General features: G+C 42.7%; 1 protein-coding gene across 4 annotated transcripts in view; it reads right to left on the minus strand.

Annotated features, from left to right (window-relative positions):
* The window catches only part of TMEM117 (transmembrane protein 117), a 208,887-nt gene that overhangs the window by 83,348 nt on the left and 108,411 nt on the right, over positions 1-17,128 (minus strand). The gene's annotated exons all lie outside the window — the stretch shown is intronic.

The raw sequence follows: 17,128 nt of genomic DNA on the forward strand, positions 1-17,128 counted from the left end.
ATTATAACAATTCCAATTAATTTTATCCAATTATTAAAAACAATTATTAATATACCAAATTATACAATTTAGCTAAAGTGGCCTCCTCACATGCTAGATTTGATGCTCCCTCTTTGTTTTCAGCCAGTGTGGTGTAGTGGTTAAGAGCGGTAGTCTCGTAATCCTGGGTAACCGGGTTCGCGTCTCCGCTCCTCCACATGCAGCTGCTGGGTGACCTTGGGCCAGTCACACTTCTGTGAAGTCTCTCGGCCCCACTCACCTCACAGAGTGTTTGTTGTGGGGGAGGAAGGGAAAGGAGAATGTTAGCCGCTTTGAGACTCCTTAAAGGGAGTGAAAGGCGGGATATCAAATCCAAACTCTTCTTCTTCTTCTTCTTATTTTCTGCGTTCCAAAATCTTAATAATTTCAATTACATTCCCTTCAAGATAATAATACTTTGCACAATGGCTACAATCTTATGGTTTCAATTCATGTTAATATATTAAGTAATTTACAAAGTTTCAAGTAAGGCACTTAGTCTGTAATCATTGTTCTTTCCTGTGCGGGATAATTTTTTCTCCATGATGTTGTCCCAACCATATATGTTGTTGTGTCTTTCATTCTTCCAACTCTTGATATTTCCCATCATGACTCGGGGGAAGTGGTCGTGTCACAATTTTCCAAAAACTTCTCTTTCACTTCGTTCCATGATTGAAGAGCTTGTTAGAGACCCCTCTGTTCCAACAAATAAACTGTCCTCACCATTTTTTTCCAACCTAGGAAGAACGGTCTGATTCCAAACTGCCAATGATTAATAGGAAAACCTCTGACCTTGCAGCTGGCAGATACTTTTTCTCTTTTCAGCTGAAAATTTATAATCAGTTATCTTTCCAGTTAGATTACATTCCGAATTGTCTCAGTCTCCTTCACATTCCTTTGAAAGTAACGGAGAGTGGGGGTGGTTTTGTTCTATATTCCAAAATCTATATGAAGCCGCTGGGAGAGATCATCAGGGGGTTTGAACTGGATGTTCATCAGTATGCAGATGATACCCAGCTCTACCTCTCTTTCAAATTAGAACCAGGGAAGGCGGTGAAGGTCCTGTGTGAGTGCCTGGAGGCGGTTGGAGGATGGATGGCAGCTGACAGTTTGAGGTTGATTCCTGCAAGACAGAAGCACTGTTTTTGGGGGGGAGAGGGGGCGGGCAGGTGTGGGGGACTCCCTGGTCCTGAATGGGGCAACTGTGCAGGTGGGAGTCAGTTTGGACTCTCAGCTGTCCATGGAGGTACAGGTCAATTCTGTGTCTAGGGCAGCTGTCCACCAGCTCCATCTGGTACAGAGGCTGAGACCCTACCTGCCCACGGACTGTCTCGCCAGAATGCTCTGGTTATCTCCCACTTGGACTACTCCAATGCGCTCTATGTGGGGCTACCTTTAAAGGTGACTCAGAAACTTCAATTAATCCAGAATACGGCAACTAGCCTGGTGACTGGGAGTGGCCACCGAGACCACATAACACCAGTCTTGAAAAACCTACACTGGCTCCCAGTACGTTTCCGAGCACAATTCAAAGTGTTGGTGCTGACCTTTAAAGCCCTAAACGGCCTCGGCCCAGTATACCTGAAGGAGCGCATGGGACAGCTGCATATTCCTGCATTGCAGGGGGTTGCACTAGATCAGGCATAGGCAAACTCAGCCCTCCAGATGTTTTGGGACTACAACTCCCATCATCCCTGACCACTGGTCCTGTTAGCTAGGGATGATGGGAGATGTAGTCCCAAAACATCTGGAGGGCTGAGTTTGCCGATGCCAGGACTAGATGATCCTCAGGATCCCTTCCAACTCTGCAATTCCATGGTTGTTTAACCAGGATCCATTTGCATAGTCCCATTTGGATTTGGATGAAGCAAAACTTGGCCACGAGTTGTTCTTCGGTGTTGCTATTGCTTCTGGCACTATAAGTGAACAAATGATATCCCATTTGGCACGTGGAATGGAAGTAAGCGGCATGTGAAGTGGTTCCTAGAAGATGGGCAGAAGCAGCAATGAAACCTGCGCTTGTTGTGACCTGGTGCTGTTGTCCAATTTTGAATGGATGACCACTAGAGAAAGGGTTACTGGCCCCCAACCAATGAACTGGCAGAGTGAGCAGGCTTGATTACCATTTGACTAACTGTGTCACCAAGCACAGCGGCACAACAGAGGGGTAGCACCTAATCAACCGAGATCAAAAAGAATAGAAGCAATGGCTGAAAAATGGAATTCATTGAAAGTGTGGGGTTTCCTTTCATGGCGCACCTATCGATTCCCTTGCTTTTGATCTCTGTAGAGATCAACATGAGTCCACTGTTGTAATTCTCTGTGAATGCTTCACTGTGGAGAGAGGACCTTTTAAGTTCCCTGTTCTGAAGTCCTTTGAATTTTCCTACCACTGAGAGAATAATCCCTGTGCCTCTTTCACAAGAAAACTTTGGCTACATTTGCTTTCACAGAGAAACTATAACGCCTGCCACCCAGCTTAGAGAATGAGCAACTGCCACTGCCTTGACATTTCTGCAGCTGTGTTATTTCTGCAGCTGAAATATATTCCACCAAAATATTTCAGGGCCCGCTAAGTCTTGCCATGGAGGTTATATGCCATTGCTCCTAATGTATGAACCAGATCTCTGTCTCTAAGGACAGGTTTTCAAAAAGTGTTTTAAAGTGCCTTTGACACACAGGAAATTATGGAGCTGTTTGAGGACATGTTTCTGCATAGCAAGAAAATGGAGTTTTGAATGCTTTCATGTCTTGCAACGGTAGTGTAAACTCAAACAGGAAACGGTGTAATGTGACACAAATACCAGTACGCCAATGTTTGCTCATATTGTTGTTTATTGTTGTAACAGAAAAAGAATACAAAATACTTTTTAAAAATGCTTTGTCATACTTTAGTTTCGTGGATTGCAGGGGGCCGGACTTCCAACTCTACAGTTCTATGGTGAATGCACAATGATATGTGACTTAAAAGGTTTGCTGCAACAGGCCCTAAGGAATGGCAAAATTCTTTGGATGTCAATGTGACTATCGTTCTATTGTTCTTCTCCTTAATTGCATGAACAAAGAAGGCAGAGAAGGGTGTTAAAGATTGATTCAAGTGATCTAAAATATTCATAAAAACCCATCTAAAAATATCAAGATCTATGATACGACAATTCTAGGCAGTTAGTATGGAAAAGAAGCCAAGAAATCCAGATTCTGGATCCATCATTTCGGAAGAGAATAGCCCTCTTACAATCAATGTGCTATGTACACGCAACGTTCTAGTAACTCAAAACATCAAAGTGGGCTTTGATTCCCAACCACAGACTGCAGCAGAAATGCCACAATTGGGGTCTGCATTGCTTCAGACTTTTGGAAGGCCATCCAAATTCAAGATGACTGATTTGCCACAGATGACCATGAAGACACACACAATTCTGTTCCAATCTAACTCGGAAGTGGCATCTAGAGAAATCCTGGCTTGGTCCGCAACACTGCAGTCCAAGCAAGTGAAGCCTGAGAGTCCTCCATCAAGAAGGCCATATGCCACCTGTGATCTACTTTCCATTATTAATGCCAGTGAAAATTAAGCAGAGCAAAAAAGAAAGAAACCCACACAATGTTTTCTTCTTTTTAAAAAAATGTGGGGGATGAAAAAGCTAGTATTAATTTTTAATCTGTATATTTCAACAGACCATCTGTTAATCAGCTCCCAATTTATGGTTATTTAAGAAAAAGGGGGAGAGGAATTAGAAACAAGAATCAATATTAGCCAATCCTATTTGATTGGCTCATCCTTAGAATGTTCAAAAGCCATAAGATGAGAGACAACTTGTTTTGACATTGCAAATAGATGAGCATGAAATAGCCCACTCTTCTGGGCCAGAGTTCAGGGTTATAAACATGAGACTCTGGCTGCAATCTGCTACATACTTCTTGGGAGTAAATCCTATTGAACTCAGTGAGACCTGTTTCTGAGTTGACACGCATAGGATTGCATTCTTAAGTGTAAAATGATGAAAGCAACTCATTTTGCAAAAAGAAAAACATGGAGTTAACCTGCAGATAGATACGTGCACCTTTTCAGTTTTGAAATTCTAGCTGCTGGATGATTATAAGGACTCCATGTTCTGTTGGACGCGGGGAAAACGTGTTCAAGTATCTGTAGCATTTAAGCATATATTAATAATGTAATGAATCAGGCATCTGTAGCTCATAAAGCACTCGCTGTGTTATGAGATCTAAAGAGGCACGTCTGCTTTTATCTCAGACTATCTGAGTCTAACTTCAGCTGACAGTGAACCTTAAACAATTTACACTGCCTTGATTCTCCTGTAGTCTCCCGCTGCCCTTAAGCTTAGAGAACAGTTTGGGGATAGGTTTCCACCATAACTGTCTGCCACCCAAAGCAATGTCCACTTGAATCTTCCCCACTAAGAACAATGCTGATAGGCAAGCGCAATGGCACTATCATTGCTGACTGAAATTAATTATAAAACATGGCAGGGGAAGAAAACTTGGTTAATGAAGATAGGCAAACCATGTTGCTGAAGAGTAAGGCTATTACCATGCCTGAAAATTGAAGCTAATCATGGTTGCATGTATTTGGTAGCTATGATATATCTTCTAGCTCACCATCTCCCAGAAATGTTCAGTGTGGCATACAGGGATGGTCAATCTGTCAGTTTTGTTTTCTCTGGGCTTCTCATCCCCGCCCCCCCCGGCTCAATTTCTGTTCTTCACACTTCCACATCACATTGCAATTTTTAAAATGTATTTCAAAAAAATCACCAGCAAATTTTGAATATGCACTTTTGTGTGTATATGTGTGTGTGCACGCACCATTTTTCAACTATACACCTTTTTGCAAAGTGCTTATCTCTAATGCGATGCGTTTTTGTATGTCAATGCATGCATTTGCTATGCACCCTTCCCCCTAATATATGCATTCTTGTACACATGGCTGGCAAACTGCCCTGCAAAAATGGGAGAAGTGGAAATTTCTAAGAATGGCTGTTTTGGTTCACATAGTGTTTTGGAAAGTGCAAATTAGGGAGGTTTGGCATTAAGTACAAACCTAACTGAATATCCCCTCCATCCACAGGAGCATATGAACATAGGAAGCTGCCTTAGGGACCATTAGTCCATCTGCCCCAGTGCTGTCAACACTGACTGGCAGTGCCTCTCCAGACTGGAATCTTTCCCAGCCCTACGAGGGAATGGGAGGGATTGAACATAGGACTTTTTGCATGTAAAACATGTGTTCTCCATTAGGCTATGATGTATTCCCATCCACATGTACTCTCAGAAAACTACACTAATTTGCCCTGTTGAAATTAATGAGGAATATCTGCTTGCACAAAGCCTGGAAAGTTAACTGAAGCCATTAGTGCATATTAGCAGGCGGCTACATGGGAAGTCCATGGAGCAAACTTTCGGTAGACCGCAAGATTATTAAACTCCCTCTTTCCAAAAGCACCCCATTGTGCTGCCTGAGGAGATACCTCCACAACTTGGAGCAACTTCAGAAGCACCAACCAGTGCTGCGGCATGAGTAATAGCTATCAGAAAACAAAGCCCAAGTTCTGGTGCATGCTGGCAAGTTCTTGCACAGACCTGAAGGAGTCCTTGAGAGCATGACTTATTTCTACAGTGAAGGCATGACTAATAAATTTCAAATATAGAACTGTGTGCACTGAGAACAAGTAGGAATGTCTCTGTACTTTTCCTTTGCTCTAAGAACACTTAGTATCAGCTGGATGGCTAGACCATTCAACAGCAATCAGTTAGCCAAATTTCTTATTCATCCATACCATGCTTTAAAAGTCAATATTTCTGGCCTAGGAAGAAGTATTTATAGCTTTAAATAGCTCCTGGCACTTGAGAACACAGCTCTAGTTGACAGTCACACAGAAACATCCCTTGATCTGCAGACCCTTTTGCAAAGTCCTCTGGGCCCAGGCAGTTAATGATATAGTTCACTCTGGGACAGAGAGAGATGGAGAGAGAGAGAGAGAGAGAGAGAGAGAGAGAGAGAGAGAGAGAGAGAGATGGAGAGAGAGAGATAGAAGGCTACAGATAGATTCAGATAATAAAACAGCCAGGCCACAGAAAATGCCCCTCCAAAAATCGGCAGTATGTAATTTCTACTTCTACAGTGGTACCTTGGTTTTCAAACGTAATCAGTTCCGGAAGACTGGTAGAGTTCTGAAACGTTCAAAAACCAAGGCACAAAGAGTGGTCTGCAAATTTAATAGAGACAATTGAGAAAAAGAACATATACACTCAGCGGAAGCTGTTCAACTTCTGAGGTGCATTCAAAAACGGAATCATTTACTTCCGGGTTTACAACGTTTGAGTTCCGAAACGTTTGTCAACGGACACGTTTGAAAACTGAGGTACCACTGCATTTGCATTTAGCAACTGAAAATCCCAGGAATAAAGGTAAAGGTAAAGGGACCCCTGACCGTGAGGTCCAGTTGTGGACGACTCTGGGGTTGCGGTGCTCATCTCGCTTTATTGGCCGAGGGAGCCGGCGTACAGCTTCTGGGTCATGTGGCCAGCATGACTAAGCTGCTTCTGGCAAACCAGTGCAGTGCACAGAAACGCCGTTTACTTTCCTGCCAGAGTGATACCTATTTATCTACTTGCACTTTGATGTGCTTTCAAACTTCTAGGTTGACAGGAGCAGGGACCGAGCAACAGGAGCTCACCCCGTCATGGGGATTTGAACCGCCAACCTTCTGATCAGCAAGCCCTAGGCTCAGTGGTTTACCAGGAATAGCCAATGTTTAAAATCCAACAAGGCAATGTTGCTGTCTCGGATAGAGACCCGTGACTGTCCAAGACTTCCTAACCTAACACCCTCTCTCCCTCTTCAGCCACCAGGTTCTCTCTCAAAATTGCACTCCCTCGCAGTATTAGGGATTCACAGTGAAGTGCTGTCTATGGTGCTGATGTCGTGACCTGTGGAGAAGAAACCCATGTGCGTGTAAAATGTGGCAAGTGATGGTATTCCAAAGTGCTTTTTAATTTTTAGAATAGCTTCGGCCTACTTCCATCAATGATGAACCAGAGGTCAGAAATGTTTTGCTTTGAAATTGCCTGGACATTTGATGTTTATCTCTTTGGGAAGAAATAAATTAATGCTTTGATTCAATGAATGTAGCATTATAAAACCAACTACAATTGGCAAGCTGAGGACTACAACCTGGATCTGGGGTGGCAGGCTGGATCTGACCAGAGGGCTGGATCCAGAAGTGCCTAATCCTTTGTGGGCTCACCTGCCCCTCAATCTCCTGACGTGGTTTAGAGTTCAAATAGAAAAAGGCTTCCTTTGCATCCACAGCTTGAATTCAAGTCATTCTTCCTTTGCAGCCCCAGCCTGAATTGATTGAATCCAAGCCGCAGCTGCAAGGGAAACATTTTCCCCCTTGCAGCTGGTGCTTTCTAAATTTAATGCATCTTACTGTCGCCATGCAGAGCAACAGAAAAAGGTGCCCAATTTTTAAAAAATGTTAAATTTGGGCTGCAAAGAAAGAATCAGTGCGTTCCTGATTTTTCCTTTGCAAGCATCCTGAACTTTCCCAGAGCTGATGTCTTATAATGTCAGGCATGGGACTGGTGGGAATGGTCCACTCCATATGGCCAGGACTTTCCCCAATTACTGCCCTAGAGAATGTGTGGTCTATAAACATTCATGACATTGTGCATATATAGAATGGGGTGACTGAAGGTAGTTGAAGAGAATTTGCACGATGGAACAACCACCCAGAAGTAAACCTGAATTCTCAATAATTTACTTATATTTTTTGTCGTTATATATTTAATTATACCCAGCCTTTTCCCCTGATAGGATTCAAGGCAGCTTACAGATTAAAACTTACTTACCAATTTATATTTAGATCCCACCTAGATCAAGGAACCCAAGGTTGCATAGATGTAGTTCTGAGATGGTCCCACACGCAAGGTGCTCCTAATCTAGAACCCTTGTAAACTGCTTTGAGGTTCATGGAACAAGGTGGATTAGATGCCTTAGCTATCCAAAACACCTGTGGTCTTCCAAAGGTGGTTGTTGTTAGGAGCATCCTACTCTCGTGTAGGACCTTAGCAGAGACACATGCCTGGTTGGCATGTTCTCTCCTTCCTGGTCAATCGTTTGGGAGCTTCAAAAGCTTTCTTCAGCCCAAACATCACAGCGACCAATGCCAAATGACACCGGCACACTTAGGGATCTGCAGAGTTTGCGCATCATGCGTGACAGACCTCAGCAACTCAGCATTTTGGCTAACCTACGTTTATTTACATATAATACACTTGGAGCATTCTGACTTAGCTCCTTCCTCTTTCTCATCAGACAGCAAAGAGAAAAAGAACAAAGGACAATAGTCCCACTTCACGGAACACAGTAATACCAAAACATCCTGTCTCTATCACTTCCCACTCTGTGGAATGAAAACATTCACCGTCATGTGATAGACAACAATCTCATGACTGCAAACATGGAGGAGGAATCTTAACAGTTGTAGCACAGTGGTACCTCAGGTTACATACGCTTCAGGTTACATACGCTTCAGGTTACATACTCCGCTAACCCAGAAATAGTGCTTCAGGTTAAGAACTTTGCTTCAGGTTGAGAAAAGAAATCAGGCTCCGGCGGCGCGGCAGCAGCAGGAGGCCCCATTAGCTAAAGTGCTTCAGGTTAAGAACAGTTTCAGGTTAAGTACGGACCTCCAGAACGAATTAAGTACTTAACCCGAGGTACCATTGTACAATGGCTATTGTCCTTAGTCCTTGATCATGGTGGCTGAGGCTAATAAGAACTGGAGTCCAATAACACCCGGAGAGCCATAAATTCCTCACTGATGTCCCAAAAGATGACAGTAGTGAATTGCCTTGAACATAATCCTGTGGTATAGCAATGAAGACATTGATATTTTCCATTGGCACTGTCCAGCTCAGTCTATGGTATACTGACATGTATACTGACATAAGTCTATGGTACACTGGCATAAGTGTAATACTCTTACAAATGAGCAAATCTCACCATGAGACATTTTTAGACACAAGTCACTGGATTGTGCTCTCATAAAAACAAGGCTGTGAAGTGATGCTAAAGGCATTCCATTTCTGGATGAAAAGTTTATATAAGCAGGCAGGTCCTGAAAAATATTTTTTTTAAAAATTAAATCTGACCCATAGCCTTAGTAGGACAGATTACATTATATACTGAAATATTTAAGGTTGTTCTCAAGTTGTTTGGCACTGGGTCTATTGTTAACATATATCTGGAGGGGGGGGGGACAACATTTAACAACAGAGGTGTAGCCATTAAAAAATTAACTCATTCCACTTAGTATTATTGATCCCCATGCAAACTCCACTGATATAATTACAGACTACAAAAGCAGCAGGGTTTGGTGGATTGTGCCTTCAGTTCCAGGAATACACTGAATCGTAATAAGCACTTGCAAGAAGCAAGTTTATTGCTGGTTGAATTTTATTCAATTTTCAAAGTGTTGTCTCCAAGGCACTTTCTGGAAATTACTTATTATACATGCTAGAAGGATGCAATCTGCTACTGAATGATCAATTATTTCAATTGTATGCTTTAAAAGAATGATATTCAAGTAGGGGATATTATTCAAGGGTAGAAAAAAGATAGGAAATATTCTGCCCACACACCCAAACTATCAAACAGCTGATCTTTTTCATCTCGTAGCTCAAGCATTTATTTTAAGTCCTATCATCAGATCAATGTCAGGTCACTTGCAGTTAAATTGGCCGACAAAGTGGTAGTCATTAAAGAGATGCATTCAATAAAGAAAAAAATCCAATTACCTTTTGCATTAGAGGAATCAAATTCATTTTCTGATGCTCATGAAGGACAGTCATTTGCGGATGCTGGTACATCAAAGAAAGTACTTGACATTGTCACAACATACCAAACAATAACACGGTGGTCTTGTTTGGACAAAAAGGATGTGATCATTGCCATTCCAACAATTTGTTCTGGCTTCTACCACTGTCTGTGTGTGTTGGAGGGCGGGCAAAACCATACTTTTTAACATGGTAATTTAGTTAATTAGCAATAAGTAGGCACCTATAACAGCAACCTTTTGTTCAACCTACAACTGCTATTCACATAATGTTCTTCATCATGATATTCCTTCCTAAAGAAATATATTATCCTTTACTCTTCTCATTCCGCTTGTTCAGATTCCCCCACAGTGCACTGGACAGTATACAACTCTCTTGTCCTGTCAGCACAAGGATTATGCTTGTGCAATGGGACTTCCCCCCATCTTCTCTCCTCATGCCCTCCCAATATCGCCAGAACAGATTTAGGAGGTGCACAGAGGAAGGGGGGAGTTTTATTCTTTTGAGGGGGAGTTTTATTCAACAAGAGCAAATTCTTGTACAGATGGGACCATTACTTAACACTACCTTGAATACAAGACAAAAGCTAGCATTTCATTGGACCTCTTCTTGGCCTTTGTCCTGCTCGGCTTTCATCATCAAAAAAGTAAACAGATTCTGTTTTGTTTCTTAATTGTGAATTTGTTCAATTGCACCCATTAATCCCACGGACTGCAAGAAGATCAAACCAATCCATTCTTAAGGAAATCAGCCCTGAGTGCTCACTGGAAGGACAGATCCTGAAGCTGAGGCTCCAATACTTTGGCCACCTCATGAGAAGAGAAGACTCCCTGGAAAAGACCCTGATGTTGGGAAAGATGGAGGGCACAAGGAGAAGGGGACGACAGAGGACGAGATGGTTGGATAGTGTCTTCAAAGCTACCAGCATGAGTTTGACCAAACTGCGGGAGGCAGTGGAAAACAGGAGTGCCTGGCGTGCTCTGGTCCATGGGGTCACGAAGAGTCGGACACGACTAAACGACTAAACAACAAGAACAACACCATTAATCTAGATACACTTGTGTGTGTGTGTGTGTGTGTGTGTGTGCGCGCGCTAATTTATTTTAGAAGACAAATGTAAAACAACCTCACCATACCAGGATCAATTTCATCATCAAATCCCTTACCCACTTCTGCAGCACAATGAACCTATTCTTTTTACTGTAGAGTAGGTGTCATTGTGCAAGATCGGTACTTAATGGTTTTTTAAAATAACATTAAAAAATCCTTGGTGTCAGGGAGGTGGCGCTGTGGGTTAAAGCCTCAGCACCTAGGACTTGCCGAAAGAAAGGTCGGCGGTTCGAATCCCTGCAGCGGGGTGCGCTCCCGCTGCTCGGTCCCAGCGCCTGCCAACCTAGCATTTCGAAAGCACCTCCGGGTGCAAGTAGATAAATAGGGACCGCTTACCAGCGGGAAGGTAAACGGCGTTTCCATGTGCGGCTCTGGCTTGCCAGAGCAGCGATGTCACGCTGGCCACGTGACCCGGAAGTGTCTCCGGACAGCGCTGGCCCCTGGCCTCTTGAGTGAGATGGGTGCACAACCCCAGAGTCTGTCAAGACTGGCCCGTACGGGCAGGGGTACCTTTACCTTTACCTTTAGGTGTCATTGTGCAAGATCGGTACTTAATGGTTTTTTAAAATAACATTAAAAAATCCTTGGTGTCATGGAAAGGTAAAAAGCAGATATATAATGCAGGAAATGTGGAAATTAGCTCCAAAGCAGTGAGAGACACAGCACAGGGTGAATGAACTGGGACAAGATTGCTGGTTCACATGTACCCCAGTCATATATCTCAGAAATCCAGTGATCTGTTTGGTAAACAGTCTTCTGTGTTTGATCGGACTAGGAAACGGTGGAGCCTATAATGCAGGGGGTGTGCAATCTGATGTACAAGATAATTCTTGTGACTGGCAGGAATAATCGTTACTTATATGGCATGATCAAGAGAGAGAAAAGAGGAGATCAGATATTGTTTTCTCGTAAAGCTTGGAAATGTCACTGTACTAATTGTGTTAGCTTATACAGTGGTACCTCGGGTTAAGAACTTAAGGCGTTGTAGAGAACCTGAAATTGTTCTTAACCTGAGGTACCACTTTAGCTAATGGGGCCTCCCGCTGCTGCAGCGTGATTTCTGTTCTCATCCTGAAGCAAAGTTCTTAACCTGAGGTACTATTTCTGGGTTAGCGCCATCTGTAACCCAAAGCATCTGTAACCTGAAGTATCTGTAACTTGAGGTACCACTGCAATGGCTGAATGCAAAATAATAATAATAATTTTAAAAAAATTCTTAGGCTCCCTTTGTGCATAACTATGATCTATCAGAGGAAACAGAGTACTTCAAAATTACACAGTGCACGTTGATTCATGTTTGTTGTTCTTGAAAGGCACAAAGGGCACAGTCAAATCTGTACTCACTGAAAATAGAAAATTAGCATTTCATGCACTTCCACGAAGGACCACAACATCTATTTTTCAAAACACACTCTACAAAGGCAATCTAAAATTCTTCAGCAGGTCATTGCTCTTTCTCATTAGGAAAAGCTTATTTTTTTTAAAATAATATTTATTGAACATTTTCAAATATAACAGAAAAGAGAAAAGAAATAAAACATCCATTTTATAACCTTATTTTCATTAGCATCTTTCCAGGACTTCCCCACCCCACCCCCTCTTGTATTCCAATTCCTTCAAATAGATTCAGCAAGTTCTTACCCCAAATTTTAAACTTATTATAATTAACCCAATGTTAAAAATGTTTTTCCATCCCCTAAAATCGACCCCGCTCCCTTCCACGAGTTCCCCTCTATTAATATGCAGAACAGATTAAAATAAAAGAAAATAGAAAAATGAATAAAGTATAATTTAACACCCTTTGGATTCCAAATTTCCCTCCCCCCTTTCCTGGTTGCGTTCCCCAATGTCCATCAATGCCTGTTGTCATCCTGGAGATCCCACAACTAGGCCGAAATCCTTCACAAGACCACTTTGCCGTCTTTTCAATAGTCTTTGCCGTCTTTTGGTCATCTTTAGTTTCGAGCGTCCAATCTTAGAAAAACTCTATCTCAAAAAGGTCCATTTTTTCCATCCAGATCTCTGTATTTAAGAGTAAAAACTCCAATTTTGTTTCTTTAGACCTTTCAAATCTGGATGTCCCAAATGTTCCCACTTCCAACTTTGTCCAATTCTTGTTGTTCATGTTGTTTTTATTATTCTCTCTCCTCACTTTCCTCTAGTTTCTTTTCCTGCTCTCCTGCAAAAATGTTCCAATTCCAAAAGCTTCTAAATCCCCTACAGAGGCTTTGTTATTCAGGAACAAAACTTTACGTCAAGTCCCTTCCATTCTTCAATAGATAAGTCTATTGTCTCCTTTAGTGTAGAGACCTCTGTAGACAAAATAGTGTTCGATTTCTGCAGTTTCCCAGGAGATAAAAAGTCCAATTCAAATTCCATGCCAGCAATACTTGTAGTGTCCCACAGCCCCTCTAGAGGGATTATAGTAACTCAGTTTCCTTCCAGATCGCACCCAACAGTCAAAGTAACTTGTTATTCCTTGTTTTAAACAATTTATATCTAATTTGTAACAAATGTAACCGGCAAAGTCCTCATAACAAAGTTCTCTTTTTATTCTTCAGCTTTGACAGCTCCTTTGACAGCTGTCAAAGCCTCTGTTTCTCCTCTCCCGGTGCTCTCGCGGATCACTCCCGGTTCCCGGGGGGGGGGGGTGTTGCATTTTAGCTCACGTTCTACTTTTCTCCTCCAGCCCAGTCTTATAATTTTCCATCGTGAAATTAATAACTTTATCAAACTTAGGTAGCACTCGATCTTAGTTGTTAAATCCTTTGCTTTAAATCCTCTATGACAGGGGGGAGGCTGACTTCCTTTTTGCACCTCCCCCGCTCGCTCCGAATTTAAAATTTAAACTTTTTTCCCTTTTTAAGTCCAGTTTCCAATTACTCACGGGTTGTTCTTTTAATCCGAATTTTCAATGGAAGAAGTCAGTGCTCTCCGCCAAATGGCATGCGGCTTCACTCGGTAGGGGAAGCGGAGGACTCATAGCACCACACACACCCCCCGGCACCCACTCCGTAGCCTTTAAAAAGGCTCCTTCGCGGGTCGGGGGGGCGCAAACGGTGCCCGCCGAGTCACCATGCCCATGGGTTTCAGCGCCCATGGTTTTTGAGGGTCCCCGCGACGCCGACGCAGTAGAACCCAGCCCCTGCCGAGCAGGCTCCCTCCGGAGCTCGGAGGGAGTCCGCCATTCGGCGATGGCGCCAACCCGGAAGTCCTCATTAGGAAAAGCTTAAAATACAGTAATTTGTTATCAGTACAGGTTTAGTAGGAGATCCCACAAAATCAACTATTTTCTAGGAAGTGGATTCTAGTATACATTATAGAGTCTATTCTCTCCGTGGTTATGATGGAGTATGTATTATTGAATGCTACAGCTTTGTAGGATTATAAGAGATACCATAGGATAACACCATAATATTATGAAGCTGTTTTTGCAGTGGTTGGTCATAGGTTGTATGATGAAAGTCACACACTGAGTTGACACAAGTCTCTTTGACCCAGCTTCTGTCAGTGGGACAGCGAGGGAGAAGATTCCAGAAATCCCCCCTTCTTTCTGTGCATTCCCCAAATAGAGGGTTAGGAATCCCTCCAGAACAGTATGGGAAGTTCACAGGATCTGCTAGTGATAAGGAAACTGGTCTCTCTTGCTATTCTAGTGGTGGAACCCTCCATGGGATCAAATAGGTTTTTAACAGCAGAGAGCCACCATGTTCTATCTACCACTGTACCATATACGATTCCCTGAATTCCCACTTGTGATGGATTTCAGGAAGTGGGAATTCTGTAACCACACAGCAAAGTGGATGTCAGATGGTAAAGAACTATATTCCCAAAGTCAACTTATATTGGCCATCCAAAGGTCACTCTTTATTGAGCAACACCCTGTTATGATATCGGCCCAAGATGCTCATGTTGAGAACCAATCTGGTCTGATGGGAAGAATGTTAGATTTCAATATGGGAAACACTGGATTAAAATCCACTTCATCCGAGTTGCATTGTAAACATTCCTACAAAGTTCTTGCCTACAATGTTAGACACAATGCCTTTTTGTTGCCTGCTTACATGAATTAAGTTGCTGGCTACTCATTAAAATGTACCTTTGCTTTACAGCACAGAATGACCTACAATTAAGCTATGTATTTAAAGAAGTCCAGATTCTCAGAAAAAGAAACAGGGGTTTTTTCCCCCACACTGCCACACAGTCAGATTTTTATTAGATTTGCTGCTTGTAATTTCTAGACAGTTATTACTATTCCTGTGTTCATAGCAGATATGTACAATCTTTGCTTTACAGCTGCTCTTGTTTGTCATCTCAGCTTACTTGATTAAGCTTTTTTAATCAGTGTTTTGCATAGGATTGTGCACCTTCTGTTGGAAATCATGCTTGGCTGGTATTTAGTAAAAGCAATTGACTGATGTTTTATCTAGGCATGCCCTTTCCTGATCCTACCTCTTAGAATCAACAGTCTTTAACACTGACTTTTCCTTATTTACTGTGCTATAATATAGACCTGACAGTCATTTTTAAATCTTTCCATAATGATGTTGGTAAGCAGCTCCTGATGATGCCATTAAGCTGTTTACATCTAGCATTTAGCTTAATGCCTTAGAGAATTGCAGGATTTGACTGCCTTTTTAAAAACTTGTCTTTCAGCCTGATTCAATGAGCGCAGGGATATTTAGGTTCGGGAGAACATTGCCTGCAATGCAAGGCAAAGACAAGTGTGGCACTGCATTGTCATTATAATGTTGCCACATCTAATTTGGGACACTATGATGGCACAGCACTATGCAATGGTGCTCTCATGTTGAGTGTGTGGTAGCACACAACACTGTTACCTAGAGGGAAAATATTACTGTAGATATTTTCCAAGTGCCCTTCATTTATCATTGCAGGGTGGTATGTAACAACATTACAATCACATACAATGTAACACATACAATAGTCTGTGAACCACCCTGAAATCCCCAGATATAGGGCAGTATATAAATTTAATCATCACCCTCAACAACAACAACAATACAGGAGTGAATAGCCTTTTGTGGACACATTGTCCCACAGCAACCTCCAAGCTTCACACATCAGAGTGTTTGTGGTGGAAATATAAAAGTGCTCATGGCTAGGACTGGGCAATTGTCAGGCGTCAGAGGATCCAGCCTCCCATGGCAGGTTGCCAGGAATGGATAAGACAAGGAAAGTTCTTACCAATGCTTTTTATTCAATATTCACAGAGAGAGGCTTAGAAATGCAGTCTCTTGTAGCAAAGGTGTTACTCTGCGTGAAACCCCATCCCCTCTATCTCTCTCACTTCCTCATGAGTCATCGCTATAGGTGTTGAAAAATGCCTTTTGCCTTTGAGATCTCTGCTCTCCTATTTTCAATGCCCGCCATATTCTGGGAGGGGGGTCTGGAATGCTTTCTAAAGACACTAAGTCTGTCAGCTGTCTTTCCCCTCCTCCTCCTCCTCCTCTCCCATTATTTCCCAGCTTCTCTACACATCTGCCTCTGAGCTGTGACCTCCCTCAACCCCCTGCTGTAATTCTGAACTGTCTCCTTCTTCTCTGGAAGGGTCAGGCTGGGGAGGCGGTCTCCACCATTCCTCCTTTGCCCAGTCCCTGACAGCAATGTATCAATACATTGTCCAGGATCAGTTTGAAGGGCAGATTGCAATGGCATTTTGACCCAGCAGTATATCATAAGTGGGGCTTGCTGGCCAGCCGCACCTTAGCGGCCGGCTGCTTCCTTCCTCCCTGCACCAGGCACTGGTGGCTGCAGGGGTGGCTTCACCCCGATGCCTCATGGGGCCAGAGCCAGTGCCCCTTCCTTTTCAACACCTTTAGGCAACAGGCAAAAACGTTCCATTTTAGCCAGGCTTTTAGATGTTATTGAGTTGTTGTTTTTATTTTGATTATATAGTGTGTGTGTGTGTGTGTGTGTGTGTGTGTGTAGTGGTTTTAGATTTTGTTCTGTGAAGTGCCCTGAGACCTCCGAGTATAGGGCGGTATATAAATTCAAATAATAATAATAATAATAATGTATCACTATATTGCAGTGTTTAGCGGATGATGAATCACAGTGTTGAAAACCTGATATCACCCAGCCCTCCTCATGGCCAAAGTGCAAAAGTGGATGCGGC

Source organism: Podarcis gaigeae (assembly GCF_964106915.1).
Source record: "Podarcis gaigeae genome assembly, chromosome: 10".
Taxonomy (NCBI): domain Eukaryota; kingdom Metazoa; phylum Chordata; class Lepidosauria; order Squamata; family Lacertidae; genus Podarcis; species Podarcis gaigeae.